Below are 13848 nucleotides of genomic sequence, written 5' to 3'. Positions count from 1 at the left end.
GTTTGACTGTCAGTTTAATTTTAGAAAATTCTTCTGTATGCACAAATACTTTCTGGGCTGTAATAATGTTTATTTCCACCTTAGATAAGACAGATCATGAACACCCTAATATTATTATTATTATTATTATTATTATTATTATTCAGTATTACTATGTGCAAGTTACAAGGTGATCTAAATACATCTAAACTAGATATCCATGGTATGGGACCTCCAGTAAGTACTTGTGAATTGGGAAATCCACTCTTTTTCTACCAAAATGGTTTCTTTGTATTATGTTTTTAGGTTTACTAGTGATGACTATTACAACTGTACTCTGTAAGGCTCATCCGTTATAGAGAGGGTGGGAGGTCGGATATTATAAGAAATAAGAATTTTGCTAGGTTATATCCGCCGTCGTGGGAATTTTTTTATCCGTTCTCATCTTTGCGGTTTCCTATATCTTCCTAGTGTTTTGGTTTCTTTTTGTTTGGGTAGAGAGTGTTTATTTATGCAATTAATATCGTGAACATAGTTAAGTATATAAACTCTGTTAATGCATGCTGGATATTTGTGTACAGACAGCTCCAGATCCTGTGTCCTAGATCCCCATCCCCGCAGGATTCCAGCCCTGCTCTTCCACTCCTCCCCCCTCCTCTCATTCTCCTCTGTGGGGAGGCAGAGCACATAGATCCTGCATCAGCACCAGCCACAGTCACAGCATCTCTGCTCTCCATCATCAGCCAGAGTGGGATATAGGGGGTGGGGGGAGAAAGAGGGGGACACCCTGGCAGATTATACTGGGGTGGGCTGGAGGAGGTGAAAGGAGTGAAAGAGAGAGACCTCTGTAACGCTGCAGAAGGAGGAGAGGGGGAGGAGAGGTGGAGAGAAGGAGGTGGTGGTGGTGGCGACTAAGAAGTGGGGGATGCAGCCAGTTTTCACCTGAAGACATAGAAGAAGGAAGACTGGAGGGGGCGAGAGGAACCGTGTTGAACATTGCACCCTGGAGAACAGGTAAGACTTGTGCATGGTGCTAAGGACGGTAGGACTGACAATACAGATCGTGGGGGGCTAAACATTGGCTCCCTTGTTGACAGTGGATGCAGCAATAGTGGCCAGAGTGGGATTTGGAGAAAACACAGGGTGGAGGGCAGTGTTTGTTAACCTCTCCAATCCCATGATGCTGTTTGTACTTGCATTGGTTGCGTTAATGATACATCCATCACCATAAAGCAGGGTGCAGACCCTATGATAAATTGCAGGGCCCTTTGCAGTTAAAGGTTTGTAGGATGTTATATTGAACCCGCTACATTGCCTATACACAGGCTGCACACTGCCCTTCAGTGTGTTTTTCTCTTCTAGCAAAAACCCCATGGGGATATTTCTATTGGTTTTCTTATTGGTCATGCCCAGACCTTCTAACTCCTCAGCTTTGCTTTAAGATGCAGTCAGGGATGTGATTATAGGATACATTGTAGACGGCTGCACTGATTTAGAATGTTGGGGTCTTAAAGACTAATCAGAACTACCTATATATGTCCACATAGTCTTTAGTTTTCCTGATCTGTGTTTACCTCGAAACAGAATAGCAAGCAGTATTTACCTCTGCTTGTCATATCCTGTGATGTCACTGCTGATGCCAAGCAGGGTTTCCTGCATGTTGACATCATGGCTACCTAACCACACCCCTAGCATCCCACCTGCATCAGGACTAATACAACAACCATGGAGAAAGCGAGTCTGAATCATAGCCTTGTAATGATATCTTAATATGAGCATCCAATAATGCATCAAAGGCTGGGCGTCAGCCAGGTGTGGGGTGAGGTAGAGGCAGCAGAGGGTTAAATCTCGGCTCCTTTCAGTGTTTGCTGCTGCCTCATTTCCTCTTTGCACTGTGATCTCCTCACACTCTCACTTTTCTCATTCTGATGTTCTGCTTCTGTTCTCCTACTTCCTTGGCTTCCTCACACTTGATTTCCCCATATCCCTCTTCTTCTGTTCCATATCTCATTCCATTCTCTTCACCGCTCCGTCTTGCCTCTCTTTCATGCTGTCTTCCATTGCTGTGTAATCCCTTGAAGTGTTTATCTCCCAAGCCTAATATGTATTCCAGTCTATTGCCGTCATTTGCTGACAATTCTGGTATTCTTCATCATTGTTGGCCTTCATATTGTTCCATTGGCTTTGTGTGTTTCTTTTACGAAATATTTAGTCTTGAATGTTATTAGTTGACAATTCATGAGAAAGGTTGTAACTGGCAGTAGCCTTCTGGAAAGAAATACTTACAAAGAAGATTGATATGTGTAAAGTCCGTCATCCCAGGTGTCCATGCCGATGGATCCTACCGATTGTGTAAAGGAATGTTCTTTACGCTACAACTATATATGTTCTATACAGTTCTTTTACATATTTCCTTATTAGATCCAAGAGTTCTTCCAATCATTCCTAGACGGGACTTTAATATTCTATACATTTCTGTAATATACCTCAACACTAGTGTAGTATAATACATCTCCACACTATATGTGCTACCACCCTGTAATCCATACACTATGTTAATTAGTAATCTCCTTCCAGCAATCAGACCACTATATGTGTGGAATAAAACGGCTATATGTGCACAACATATAGCAAACACACCACATTGTTACAGCTGTGGTACCAAAGATGTCAGCTCTGGGATTTTTCAACTGAAGTATATCACCAAGTAATGACACTTGTAGTCCTAGTAAGTCATCGTAATACATGGAAATCAAGGAACGTCTTAAAGTGTATTTTACTGATCTTAAATAGGTTTGAAATAGAATGTGGAGTATGGATGTAAAGAATAGTATGGATATAGTATGGATACTAAGACTAGGACATTGTAAGAAGAATCTGTAAAGCAAGATTGCTTGTTAGTTAAAGTCTGGCGGAAGGACACCATCTTGAAAATTGTCATGCTGACAGTTTCCTATGTGAGAATGATCAGTATTATGTTTACTCATAAATTGTTACCAGAAACGGTAGATGTGTATGGTTTATAAGACAAGAATAACTGTTTTCTAATCAAATCTGACAACTTTGGGAAAGTCAATGGACTGTCTTTTTCATGACAACACCACAACTTTGTCTTGACATCAACCATCATGGCCAATATTTATCTGCAGCCAGAGGACTCTTCCTATCCTGGGTGTTTACATTGTCTTCCATGTCTCTACCCCAAGCACTCCTATTCATCACTCTCCGAATGTCTGTCTACTGCCTCCCCCCAGCTCTACAATTTCAGTCTCCACCTCCTTCTCCTCAATTTCCTCGTGTGTTCCATCTCTGCTCCCCTGTGTAATCTGCACTGTGCAGTTTTGTGTTCCCTCAGGTTAATCCTGCTCACTATCATCTGCTGCCCCCTCCTCTCACGTCCTGAACCCCCTACATCTGTCGCCTTCGCCTGCAATCACAACCCTGCACTCCAGCATCACTCTACTGTATTCAACTTTCCATCCTGATAGGCACCAAACATCATCATCATCCTTGCAGGACAGCATGGCAGCCATGTATATTTTTTATTGTTTAGGCAGTTCATATCGAATATAATAAAATTTAAGAAATTGGGTATATTTGTGTCCAATATGCCAAAGGTCCTCCCAAGACTAAGAATTCATTGATCTGGATGTGGTTTGTGTTTGTATGGGTATGAATATATATATATATATATATATATATATGTGCGTGCGTGTGTGTGTTTGTATGGCCATGAATGTATGTGTGTCCATTCACATATGCACATTTATGTATGTGTCCATTCATGTGTAGATGCCCACTCCCAAGTAGACATATGCATACATGCCGATATGTGAATGGGTACACACAAATTTATAGCTGTACAAACACATATAAGTAAATATATATATATATACATATATATATATATATATTTATTTATATGTCTACTTGTGAGTGGTTTTATATATACATGCACACGTGGGAATGTATGTAAGTGTTTGTCGGTGGGCATCTACTTATATATATATATATATATATATATATATATATATATATAATATAAAAATATATATATAAATAAAAAAATATATATATATATATATATATATATATATATATATAGATACAGTACCGACCAAAAGTTTGGACACACCTTCTCATCTCTAGAACAACTGTTAATAGGAGACTTTCTGCAGGAGGCCTTCATGGTAAAATAGCTGCTAGGAAACCACTGCTAAGGACAGGCAACAAGCAGAAGAGACTTGTTTGGGCTAAAGAACACAAGGAATGGACATTAGACTAGTGGAAATCTGTGCTTTGGTCTGATGAGTCCAAATTTGAGATCTTTGGATCCAACTACCGTGTCTTTATAGAAAAGGTGAACGGATAGACTCTACATGGCTGGTTCCCACCATGAAGCATGGAGGAGGAGGTGTGATGATGTGGGGGTGCTTTGCTGGTGACACTGTTGGAGATTTATTCAAAATTGAAGGCATACAGAACCAGCATGCCTACCACAGCATCTTGCAGCAGTGTGCTATTCCATCCGGTTTGCGTTTAGTTGGACCATCATTTATTTTTCAACAGGACAATGACCCCTAACACACCTCCAGGCTGTGTAAGGGCTATTTGACTAAGAAGGAGAGTGATGGGGTGCTACATCAGATGACCTGGTCTCCACAGTCACCAGACCTGAACCCAATCGAGATGGTTTGGGGTGAGCTGGACCGCAGATTGAAGGCAAAAGGGCCAACAAGTGCTAAGCATCTCTGGGAACTCCTTCAAGACTGTTGGAAAACCATTTCCGGTGACTACCTCAAGAGAATGCCAAGAGTGGGCAAAGTAGTAATGAAAGAAAAAGGTGGCTACTTTGAAGAACCTAGAATATAAGACATATTTTAAGTTGTTTTACACTTTTTTAAGTATTTCACTCCACATGTTTTAATTCATAGTTTTGATGCCTTCAATGTGAATCTACAATTTTCAGAGTCCTGAAAATAAAGAAAACTCTTTGAATGAGATGGTGTGTCCAAACTTTTGGTCTCTACTGCATATATATATATATATATATATATATATATATATATATGTATATGTGACGCCCTGGACTAGCTACGTAGTTACAGGTAGGCCCCCTGCACAAACACCAGCCCCTAAAAAGGTATTATCAGCCAACCTAAAAACCCTGAGTCGCCCCTCTCAGGTCTTGACGTTCACACCCGGGGGCGGAGCCAGGCGGTTGGCCACGCCCACCGAGTAGTTCGGATAGCCTGAGGCGGGAAAAACACACAGATTTGTTAGGGAAGTGGAGTAGAGAGGAGTAACGTCTGTCAGAGATCTGGGTAGGAGCCCGGATACCCTGTGTCCAGGAGGCAGACGGTGGTGGCCGCCTGCAGGAGCCGGGAAGACAGCCGGTGGAACCGTCAGGGACTGGGACAGGGTAGCGGCCCGCCGGTACAAAACCGGGGAACCGAATGGAAACTGAAGCACCAGGAGGGGTACTCAGACCCAGTACGAGGCCCATTAGCCACTGGACTGAGTCAAATTCACTGATTAGGGTCTGGACCTTAGGTTCTTTCCCACCCAAGTCCCGACTGAAGGCAACAGCCAACGAGGGGGATAGAAAGCCACCGCCCAGGCATAGAGATCCCACGGGCCAGCATCTGCGGGCAAACGGGCTCCCCCGACATCCACTAGCCGGGGAGCGGACTCCCGTCGCTTAAGCGAAGGAAGTCAGCATTCTACTACAGAGGTGCAGGAGAAAGGCGGGGACCACCAACCTGAGTAAGGGGCAAAGCGCAACCGACTGCGGGCACCGACCACCATCCTTTTGGTTTACCAGAGACTCCGGTGTATTTATAATAGTGAGTACAACAGTGCCCTCGGGCAGCGCATCGCACTGCACCATCCCGCCCGCACCTCTCGCCCCAATCGGGCCCCCTTGGCCACCAACCTCTGCCCACTGAGGGGATCAACACCAAGCTGCGCAACACCGTCCCCGGGAGCCTAGTCAACGGCAGCGGTGGTGCCCACTCACTCACCCCAACCCGTGGGTGGCGTCACGAACTTAACCTCCAAACAACCGCGGCCCCCGGCCGTGAACCTCCACACCGAACACCACCCCTCACGTAGCGCCAGCATCCCTTCAGAGCGACGTGACCCCCGGGTCCGGGAGGAGCTCGAGCTACCCACCGACGAGCACGGATCCGAGCGGCTCGGCAGCCGGCCGAGCCCCGGGGCGGTACATATATATATATATATATATATATATATATATATATATGGCTGCCCACTCACAAGTAGACAATTACATAACTGCAGATATGTGAATGGACATGCATACATTCTTGGCCATGCAAACACACACACACACACACACACACACACACACACGCACACATACATATATATATACAGTCAGAGCCAGAAATATTTGGACAGTGACACAAGTTTTGTTATTTTAGCTGTTTACAAAAACATGTTCAGAAATACAATTATATATATAATATGGGCTGAAAGTGCACACTCCCAGCTGCAATATGAGAGTTTTCACATCCAAATCGGAGAAAGGGTTTAGGAATCATAGCTCTGTAATGCATAGCCTCCTCTTTTTAAAGGGACCAAAAGTAATTGGACAAGGGACTCTAAGGGCTGCAATTAACTCTGAAGGCGTCTCCCTCGTTAACCTGTAATCAATGAAGTAGTTAAAAGGTCTGGGGTTGATTACAGGTGTGTGGTTTTGCATTTGGAAGCTGTTGCTGTGACCAGACAACATGCGGTGTAAGGAACTCTCAATTGAGGTGAAGCAGAACATCCTGAGGCTGAAAAAAAAGAAAAAATCCATCAGAGAGATAGCAGACATGCTTGGAGTAGCAAAACCAACAGTCGGGTACATTCTGAGAAAAAAGGAATTGACTGGTAAGCTTGGGAACTCAAAAAGGCCTGGGCGTCCACGGATGACAACAGTGGTGGATGATCGCCGCATACTTTCTTTGGTGAAGAAGAACCCGTTCACAACATCAACTGAAGTCCAGAACACTCTCAGTGAAGTAGGTGTATCTGTCTCTAAGTCAACAGTAAAGAGAAGACTCCATGAAAGTAAATACAAAGGGTTCACATCTAGATGCAAACCATTCATCAATTCCAAAAATAGACAGGCCAGAGTTAAATTTGCTGAAAAACACCTCATGAAGCCAGCTCAGTTCTGGAAAAGTATTCTATGGACAGATGAGACAAAGATCAACCTGTACCAGAATGATGGGAAGAAAAAAGTTTGGAGAAGAAAGGGAACGGCACATGATCCAAGGCACACCACATCCTCTGTAAAACATGGTGGAGGCAACGTGATGGCATGGGCATGCATGGCTTTCAATGGCACTGGGTCACTTGTGTTTATTGATGACATAACAGCAGACAAGAGTAGCCGGATGAATTCTGAAGTGTACAGGGATATACTTTCAGCCCAGATTCAGCCAAATGCCGCAAAGTTGATCGGACGGCGCTTCATAGTACAGATGGACAATGACCCCAAGCATACAGCCAAAGCTACCCAGGAGTTCATGAGTGCAAAAAAGTGGAACATTCTGCAATGGCCAAGTCAATCACCAGATCTTAACCCAATTGAGCATGCATTTCACTTGCTCAAATCCAGACTTAAGACGGAAAGACCCACAAACAAGCAAGACCTGAAGGCTGCGGCTGTAAAGGCCTGGCAAAGCATTATGAAGGAGGAAACCCAGCGTTTGGTGATGTCCATGGGTTCCAGACTTAAGGCAGTGATTGCCTCCAAAGGATTCGCAACAAAATATTGAAAATAAAAATATTTTGTTTGGGTTTGGTTTATTTGTCCAATTACTTTTGACCTCCTAAAATGTGGAGTGTTTGTAAAGAAATGTGTACAATTCCTACAATTTCTATCAGATATTTTTGTTCAAACCTTCAAATTAAACGTTACAATCTGCACTTGAATTCTGTTGTAGAGGTTTCATTTCAAATCCAATGTGGTGGCATGCAGAGCCCAACTCGCGAAAATTGTGTCACTGTCCAAATATTTCTGGACCTAACTGTATATATATATATATATATATATATATATATTATTGTATGGCTTTGAATGTATGTGTGCCCATTCACATCACATTTAGGCATGTGTGTATATGTCTACTTGGGATTTGGCATCTACATAAATATATGTGTGTTTGTCTCTATTCACCTGTGAATGAATGCACAAGTGAGTATGTAAAAGTGCAGGTATTGTCATATATGTGTTCATTTACGTGTCTATATGTGTATGTATCGATTTTTTAAGAATGTCTATCATCATTGGATCGCTCCCTACTACTCTGTCTCATATATTGGACCCACTATGGTACCTAAATTTCCCATTATCGTTTGCATTTCTTAGGAATTGTTCTTTAGTGTATGGCATGTTCCCAGTCTCGCTCATATTGAGGACATTGCAGTGATTTAGGCTAGTGAGGTTTTGTTGTTGACTTTCTGCATGTAGTATATGATGATCACTATCTCTGCCCTATGTGGCTTTTTGTTCCATCTCCTTCCCATCAACCCCTCTTTGTTATCCAGATTTATGTATCAGTGCCTCTGGTGTCTTTATGTGAATATACTTAATCTTTTGTTATACTATTGGTGTTTTTAAACTTCACCCATAAGATTAATGCTTTTATTTAAGTTTCCCATTAAATAAACTGAGATTTTGGATATGCAGATTTTTTTTTAATTTCCCTTTAAATAAGCTGTAACAGAGATTTTGGATGAGCAGACTATAAGGGGTTACTAATCGTACACAAAGCTATATGTTCCCCCCGTGTAGTGTTTCCCGTTAATACCCATTTACATGTGAAGCCTCCATGATCTGATCTTTCTATATATTGAAGGCACACACAGACATCCCTCTATGTCAAGTCTTCCAGGCTGCTGGTTAGAGAGAAATGACTCTTTGCGGATTATTAATGCTACAAGGGCTCACCTCTTAACCCCTATGTTGCCATATAGTGCAAGGGAGAAGCATATTGGATGTGCTGAAGGATTGCTTCATGTCTCAGGGTTACAGAAATGAAACTCATCCTCGTGGTCTGGGGGCAGAAAGATGCATGCACTGACATGCCAGCATGACAAGGACATTACAAGGTCATCTGGATGCTCAGAATCTTCAGACAATCTGGGAATCCATTCTGATGCAAATTGCTCTAGATAGATAGATTTAACCCTGGTGTAGATAAGTACATGTGCTCCACTGTAACTCTCCAGGGGTTAAAGTCCATGACTCAGGAGACTGTAGGAGGACATAGCTTTATGGATGACGGGGTATGAGACATCATTTAATGGAGAAATATCCACACTTACAAATAAACATTATGGAAATCTCAAGGAGATCAGACCGTCCTACTTACAATTCAGTAGCACCGAAGCTCAGGAGAGCACAGAACTATTAGAAATGGGATTGAGCAGGTTTTAGAGAAGATCCTCAAAGTTCAATTGTCCTATGTGGATGTAAGAGCTCCACCTGTATAGCGCTTAATGCGCCGCATTGTACCGCCAGGGTGTTTTATATGTGTATGAAGCGTGCTGGGCGCATTATCACCGGCGTGCAGGGCATTTTGGGAGTTTCTTTGCATGTCCATACACAATGAAGCACGAGTGATTGTACTTGATCTTCTAACGTGATTCATTTCCCACTGGGCCATTATATAAGTAGCCCATCACCCTTCTAATTATTTTCCCTTTGTAATAACCTGTACTGACTTAATTGCTTGAAATAAAAAAAAAACCCTTTACATTAATACAGCAGTGCAGGAAAATAGGATGCGGGGTGAACAGCCAGAGTAGACATGTAAATGGGACGTGTTGGAAGATGTTCTGCAATTTCTAGATTAATTAGATTTGTAAGAGGAAAATACGTTTGTTGTGCGGTCGATAGTTCACTGTTATCAGCCATATCTGGATGGGTGGAGAATACCCCTGTTAGGGTGAACTCTTACGAAGGGTTCCCGAGTTGCCTGCTGCCTGACCTAATTGGTGAGAATCAAGTACATGCTTAAAAGAATTTACACCGGACAAAGGGTCAGATGTGAACTCTCTTCGTGATGAGAGCAAAGTGGCACCGAGATGTGTCTATTCTAACTGTAACATGAACTTATACACTATAAACTAGGAAAAGGGGCATGGTCGGCTCTACAGTGGGCATGCTTGGATGTATCCATTGGTTAGTGGTTGGTCAATGGGCTGATCCGTGGGCCGGTAAGTGGGTTGGTCCATGAGGTCATCAGTGGGGTTAGTCCATGAGGTCATCAGTGGGATTGGTCCTTGGTGACGCTGATGGGTCTATAATGTCATCACGGCAGATCCATGGTGACGCTGGTGGGCAGATCTATGATGTCATTGGGGCGGATCCATTGTAACACTGGTGGACAGGTCTATGATGTCATCGGAGGCCATCTTGCCTTGTGTGTGTGTCTGAAAACTGGCTTATATATGGAGAATTGATTTCATTGAACACACTTCCCACAGTCCCCTATGTCCAGAGGTTAATTAAGTATTTGATCCAATGGCTCTCCTCAACACTCCATTGGGCTTATTTACAGAAAGTTTGGGAAAAATAGTGTCTGCCTACAACTATCTCATAGATCTACCCTTCTGACAACCTACAAATACATTTCACAAGATTACGAATGACATAAGTAGAGTACGCTGCACTTTTATTGATTAGCAAGCTGGACGTGGTAATAGAGATAATAGATAATTTAGCGATATACCACTAACTGAATAAAATACGCCTAAAATATACCTTTTATTAATAATTATTTAAAACCATATTGAATGGTAAAATCATGACAAACTAACACATGCCACCATATGGTAGGACGAGAGAATATGGGGTACTCCCTCACTTCATACACCATACACACAGCTGTTTACTTGGATATATCAATACGTGTGCAATGCAAAGCACACTTATCTCACAGTTTTTGCCTTATAGACATATCCTACAGCTTTCCCAACAACCAGTGACTCACATAGTATACAGCATAACACTGTCAACCACCCACCGTCAGGAACGCCCAAATATAAAAAGAGGAACGATCTCACCACGGTATTGGTGTTGATTTAAACGGGGTCACTGTTTAAACATCAGATTAATGGGTCGTTTCTGGGTCCCCCGGTTTTCTTTCCCAGGTACTCCATAGGATCCAGTTCTCAAACCCTTTCTGACTCAATAAGCGCTCAACTCTCAACGCGTTTCCCTATTCATCAGGAGAGCGGCGTATACGGATGCAGAGAGTGTCCTCACACCACTGGACACATGCGCACTTATGGCCTCCCCCGTGTACCGACCTACACAGCCATCTATGCCATTAATCTGATGTTTAAACAGTGACCCCGTTTAAATCAACACCAATACCGTGGTGAGATCGTTCCTCTTTTTATATTTGGGCGTTCCTGACGGTGGGTGGTTGACAGTGTTATGCTGTATACTATGTGAGTCACTGGTTGTTGGGAAAGCTGTAGGATATGTCTATAAGGCAAAAACTGTGAGATAAGTGTGCTTTGCATTGCACACGTATTGATATATCCAAGTAAACAGCTGTGTGTATGGTGTATGAAGTGAGGGAGTACCCCATATTCTCTCGTCCTACCATATGGTGGCATGTGTTAGTTTGTCATGATTTTACCATTCAATATGGTTTTAAATAATTATTAATAAAAGGTATATTTTAGGCGTATTTTATTCAGTTAGTGGTATATCGCTAAATTATATATACGCTGCACTTTTATAGCTTTATTCTATTCGTTTACTGCTTTGTATAACACGTATTGACTCAGTAATTGTATTTAAATCCATATGAGCCACAGAAATTCTCAGTCTTCTTAAACTTGCCCTATGGTAATAATCTGTAAATAATTTGTAGCATTGTATCTCAAGATGATTAAAAAGAATCTGACAGCAATTATTTATATGTTCACTTAGCTCTTTCATAGACAAGTCCACCAATACTTTTACATGGCCAGTATGTTCCTCCATTACTGAGAAATCAGCATTTGAATGGATATATAAAAGGAAGGTGAAGAGCTATTTGTAGATCTGCAGCCTCTGTCACTCCAGCTCTATTCATGCAGATTGCTGCCTCCTCCTGCTGACTGATGATTCCCTTGCATGAAGTCACACAGCATAGAGGCTTCCAGTCAAGCAGAAGGAGGCGTGGCTGTGTGGGTAATAGAGCTGGAGTGACACAGGCTGCAGATCTACAAACAGCTCTTTAGACTCTTTTACATACATTTTACATAGTTTTGTTTATGACTTGGAATTTGTAATAGAGTCCTACAGGCTTTTCTGTACAGAATGTCAATGTTCATTCACTTAAAGAGTGACTGTCGATTTAAAATGTATTTAATAAATCAACATTATAATACATCTTATCAGAGAAAGTTGCTTCATTCTCCTGCTGGATTGATCTCTCACTCTCAATACATGGGTAAGATCTGTAAAATATGTATTTACTGAAAACAAACTTTCCCATTACAGAGATAGGACATGACGGTTGGTGCTTTTAGGGGTACTTTTCACGCTGCGACATCGCTAGCCGATGCTTGCGATGCCGAGCGCGATAGCACCCGCCCCCGTCGCACATGCGATATTCTGTGATAGCTATCGTAGCGAACTTTATCGCTACGGCAGCTTCACACGCATTTACCTGCCCTGTGACGTCGTTCTGGCCGGCCACCCGCCTCCTTCCTAAGAGGGCGGGTCGTGCAGCGTCACAGCGACGTCACACGGCAGGTGGCCAATAGAAGCGGAGGGGCGAAGATGAGCGGGACGTAAACATCCCACCCACCTCCTTCCTTCCACATAGCCGGTGGAGGCAGGTAAGGAGATGTTTCTTGCTCCTGCGGCTTCACACACAGCGATGTGTGCTGCCGCAGGAACGAGTAACAACATCGTATCTCCTATTGGTGCGACATTATGAAAATGACCGACGCTACACAGATCACCGATTTACAATGCTTTTGCGATCGTTTCTCGGCGCATCCAGGCTTTACACGTTGCGACGTTGTTACTGGCGACGGATGTGCGTCACTTTCGATTTGACCCCGATGATATCGCAGTAGCGATGTCGCAGCGTGCAAAGTACCCCTTAATCTTCTAATGAAAGAGAAAGCACTAGAGACAGACACAGACATTCTGCTGCAAGTTCTCCTGAAGCAACATTTCTCCATAGAACCTAAAGCTCCAACCGTCATCTCATCTCTTAGAAATGTGAAAGTCTGTATTCACTGAAGACAAACTTTTACATTACACAGAAAGGACATGAAGGTTGGGGATTTTAATCTTCTATGTATAGAGAAAGCACTAGAGACAGATGCAAACATTCTGCTGCAAGTTCTCTTGAAGCAACATTTCTCCATAGAACTTTAAGCTCCAACCATAAGCTCATCTCTTAGTAATGTGAAAGTCTGTATTCACTAAAGGCAAACTTTCCTATTATAGAGTTAGGACATGACGGTTAGGGATTTTAATCTTTTTTGGATAGAGAAAGTGCTAGAGACAGATACAGACATTCTGCTGCAAGTTCTCTTGAAGCAACATTTCTCCATACAACTTTAAGCTTCAAGCATCATTTCATCTCTCAGTAATGTGAAAAGGGTGCTTTACACGCTGCGACATCGCTAGCGATCTCATTAGCGATGTAACACGCCAGATCACACATATGATTTGCCGAGATCGCACATGTGACTGCCGCTAAAAAAAAAAAAAAAAAATGACCTATGTGTGACCTCGGCAAATCTTATCTGCGATGTGGCGTGTCACATCGCTAACGAGATCGCTAGCGATGTCGCAGTGTGTAAAGCACCCTAAAGTCTCTATGCACT

The 13848-nt window shown here is 42.7% G+C and overlaps 1 protein-coding gene across 2 annotated transcripts in view; it reads left to right on the top strand.

Annotated features, from left to right (window-relative positions):
* The first annotated feature begins 836 nt into the window (after positions 1–836).
* Positions 837–13848, top strand: part of DLGAP4 (DLG associated protein 4) — a 281943-nt gene continuing 268931 nt past the window's right edge. For both annotated transcript variants that reach the window (XM_075349823.1, XM_075349824.1), the window contains exon 1: positions 837–993. The gene's annotated coding sequence lies outside the window, so the exon portion shown is untranslated. The remainder of the gene's footprint in view (positions 994–13848) is intronic.

Source organism: Anomaloglossus baeobatrachus, chromosome 5 (assembly GCF_048569485.1).
Source record: "Anomaloglossus baeobatrachus isolate aAnoBae1 chromosome 5, aAnoBae1.hap1, whole genome shotgun sequence".
In the NCBI taxonomy this organism is placed as follows: Eukaryota; Metazoa; Chordata; class Amphibia; order Anura; family Aromobatidae; genus Anomaloglossus; species Anomaloglossus baeobatrachus.
The sequence above is the reverse complement of the archived record's forward strand: the minus strand, read 5'-3'. Positions and strand labels throughout refer to the sequence as shown.